We start from the raw sequence: 4,143 nt of genomic DNA on the forward strand, positions 1-4,143 counted from the left end.
TTTCCCCTGGGAGTAATTAACCCAAGGGTCATCTTTATTACAGCCCCCCCCCCCGGGCCAGTGCTTGTCTAAATGTTGGTCCGAACCAGAGCCACTTGCAGCGCCACCTCGGGGAAACTTGAGGTCTGGTTTTAGTTGTACGTAGTGTTCATTCGGTGTTGCCCTGAGAACAAGATATGTGCAGCTCCTATCGGGATTGTCGGTGCATCGGGCGGTCTTGCTGGTCTTGTTTTACCATTGTCGAAATGTCTTGTAAACCGGGATTCCGAGTCTGATCGGGTCTTCCTGGGAGAAGGTATATCCTTCGTTGATCGCGAGAGCTTGTCATGGGCTAAGTTGGGACACCCCTGCAGGGTATAATCTTTCGAAAGCCGTGCCTGCGGTTACAGGCAGATGGGAATTTGTTAATGTCCGGTTGTAGATAACTTGACACCAGATTCAAATTAAAATGCATCAACCGCGTGTGTAGCCGTGATGGTCTCTTCTCGGCGGAGTCCAGGAAGTGAACACGGTTTCTGGGTTATGTTTGATGTAAGTAGGAGTTCAAGATCACTTCTTGATCATTGCTAGCTTCACAACCGTTCCTTTTGCTCTCTTCTTGCTCTTATTTGCGTATGTTAGCCACCATATATGCTTAGTCGCTGCTGCAACCTCACCACTTTACCCCTTCCTTTCCCTTTAAGCTTTGCTAGTCTTGATACCCATGGTAATGGGATTGCTGAGTCCTCGTGGCTCACAGATTACTACAACAACAGTTGTAGGTACAGGTTATGCGATGATCATGACGAGAGAGCAATGCTTGCTTGTCTTGAGTTCTTCTTCTGCTTCTTTGATCAGGGGATAGGTTCCAGGTCGGCAGCCTGGGCTAGCAGGGTGGATGTCGTTTGAGTTTCTGTTTGTGTTTCATCCGTAGTCGGATGTTGATCTTATGTATTGTGATGTTGTATTCGAGTGGCTTTGTATGCCTTATGTATGTATCCCCATCTATTATGTAATGTTGATGTAATGATATCCACCTTGCAAAAGCGTTTCAATATGCGGGTCTATCCTTGGTGGGACCCTCGAGTTCCTTTTGGATAGGGTCGCATATTGGGCGTGACAAGTTGGTATCAGAGCCTCGACCGACCCTAGGATCCCCCTTGATTGATCGTGTAGTTTGGCCGTTGTCGAGTCTAGAAGAAAAACTGTTTTTCAGAGTCTAGTTATATCGGAGAGTAGGAATTCTTTTTACTCCTTAAACCCTTCGTCTCTCTGGTCAGGAATCTTGACGTAGGTGTTTTGAATTACTTCTCTACCCTTTCAAATTTTTCTTTAGGATCACGCAGTTGGTTTTCCGATCGTTGGTTCTCAGCTCTTTTTATCCGGTGCAGTTCTCGTCAAGTTGACTCGAGCCTCTTCATCTTTGAGTTCAATCCTCAGTTGTTTTCTTTCCCACCCGCCCACCCTTCTTCTTCTCGGAACCGGAGTCCGTAATCGAGTATCCATCCTACTCGTGCGAAGTTTTTGCTCTCTCTCCTCAATGATTTCAACCCGTGTTTTCTCTTCAAGATATTCGTCGATTTCCCCTTCCAAGTTACCTTTGTTTTCCTGCCCTCCCACCCTTTTTTGTTCCCGGAGATTGAGTCTGTTTCGAGCATCAATTTCATTCGTGTGGAGCCTCTTCAGGTTTCCCTCTATTGTTTCAACCGGTGAATTCTTTTTTGTTTGGCATTCTTCATCTCTTTTCCGGTGGACCCAATTCAAGTTTTCGGTTGATTATATTCTTTCCCTCAGCTCAAGTGTCTTCCCTGCTCGTTCGCCTCTCGCCAGTTTATCATTCCGGAGTGTTCAAGACATCCCAGGAGATTCGTCTGTGTTTGAATTAATTCGAGGTTGTCACCTCATTCAAATATTTCAATTGTTCTGGTGCTTCATCTATCTGTTCATCATCCCTTCCCAACGGTGTTTTTCTCTTCAGTGGGCCTAACCCACAGGTCTTTTCCCAGGATCTTACCTGACTCTTCTAATCCCCCCGGAGTTATTCTAAAATCTTTTCAAGTCTGATGTAAGAATGGATCCCATCAGTCAGATGCATGCCAAGATCGATTTCAAATCATTTCATTGTTGGTTCAACCCCTTTGCTTTCCATTCTTCCGGAGTATCTCAGTAATTTTGGTGGTGTTTCTCGTCGTCAGTTGAAGATCGAAGAAGAGTTTTCCCTCTCAACCTTGTCCGTCCTCCCGAAGATTCGTGGTTCTAGCTTCATATCATCCTCTCGAATTATTCCATTTGTCAGAGATTCTTTTCTGACCCATCCGGAGTTTGTCAGGAGCTGTTTTTCCATTTCTTTTCATCGGAGACCATCGTTCCAGAAGAATTCTTCGTCCTCACATTTCAGCTAACGTTATCCAATTATCCCGGTGATTCAGTCTCTTTCATCAGTCATTTTCGAATTCTTACGTTGGTTCATTCAAGATTCTTTTTCTTTGATTATCATTTCAATTCATTCGTTCTTTCCAATCCTACCGGTGGTTCATGAAGACCTTTTCAAGTTTGCGATATGTCACTTCTAAATCCTTTTCAAGAAGAATAAGTAGTATGTAAAATCCATTGCTTGTTATCAATTTAATTTGATGAAGGATAAACATACAATAAATCTTATTCTTATTTCATTCAAAGTGAGTAATCCTTTCCTTCGGAGTTTGTTCTTCAGGAATAAATTCTAGTTCCAAGTGTTTCCCATCTTTTCTTTTCCGGAGTTCAATTTCCTCGACTATTTTGTCGGAACCTCCATCTAAATCATCGCAAGGCTCATCTTATTCTTTCATCCTTCATTCTATCTCATCATCCTTTTGTAACTGGAGTTCTTCATGGTGGTTCTTCATGATTTAATCTTTTCTTCAAGTTTTCATCAAGATTTTGTTGCTGGAATTCAAGTATCCTTTCTTTTCGCGTCTCGAAGTGCAATTAATTCTCCATATTCCTTTGAAATGGAGTTTTGCATTTCTTCGCTCTTCTCAGCTATCCAATCATTTCCGTTTGTGGTTGGTTATCACCTCATGATTTTTGAGATGTTATCCATAAGTCCACAACAAGTTTATTCCTTCGTCGTTGATTTTCTCAACAACTCCATTCAATCCTTCCTTCTATGTTCATTTCATTCTTTCAATTCTTCCGGAGGCTTTGCGTTGTTCATCTCATCAAGTATCATTCCATCCTCTCAAGCTCGTGTTTTATTCATTCCATTTTCAGCCGGAGTGCTGCCTAAATCCTTTCAGTCTTATTCGTTTCTTATCTCGTTCTAACCGGAGTGGTTTCATAGTCTATCTGATTCCGTGAGCTTTCGATTCTCGTCATTCTCGTTGTTCCTCTATTCTTCTCGAGTGCTCTCGATTCTTTGCTTATTCTCTTGAGTTCTTTTTTCACCTCATCCCTTTTTCCCTTCCGTCTCGGTCCTAAGATCTCGGGACGAGATCTCTTGTTAATGGAGGAGTGTTGTAACGCCCCAGATCCAATGCGCCAGGTGTCTGCCAGTTATTCGCTGTCATTGCCATGTCATTTGCTTGCATGTTGCATTTTGTCATGTCATCATGTGCATCTCATTTTGCATACGTGTTCGTTTCTTGCATCCGAGCATTTTCCCCGTTGTCCGTTTTGCAATCCGGCTCTCCCAGGTCCTCCAGCGTTCCCCCTTTTGTTTCTCGTTGTGAGCGGGTGTTAAACATTCTTGGAATGGACCGATTCTTGCCAAGCGGCCTTGGTATAGCACCGGTAGACCGCATGTCAAGTTTCGTGCCATTTGGAGGTCGTTTGATACTCCAACGGTTAACCGGGTAACCGTAAAAGCCTCTTTCGTCTTGCAGCCCAACACCCTTCCAAACTGGCCCCAAAACCCATCTAAGTCACCTCCATGCTCTCGGTCTTTCGATCACGATCGTGTGGGCGAAAAACGCTCCTCATTTGGACGCTCCTAGCTCCTTCTATAAAAAGGCATCCCCCGTCCATTTTCGAAGTCCAAACCCTAGTCTCTTCCTCCTCCTGCCGCCGGACGTGTCCATCCCGCGCCGGACACGTCCAGCGCCGCCGTCCGCGTCCAACCGCGTGGTGCCACGTGGCACTCCCCGCCGCCTCCGCCGTCGGGCCCGCCCGGCCCACAGCCGGCCC

This window comes from Triticum aestivum, chromosome 2B (assembly GCF_018294505.1).
Source record: "Triticum aestivum cultivar Chinese Spring chromosome 2B, IWGSC CS RefSeq v2.1, whole genome shotgun sequence".
NCBI classification, from domain to species: Eukaryota; Viridiplantae; Streptophyta; class Magnoliopsida; order Poales; family Poaceae; genus Triticum; species Triticum aestivum.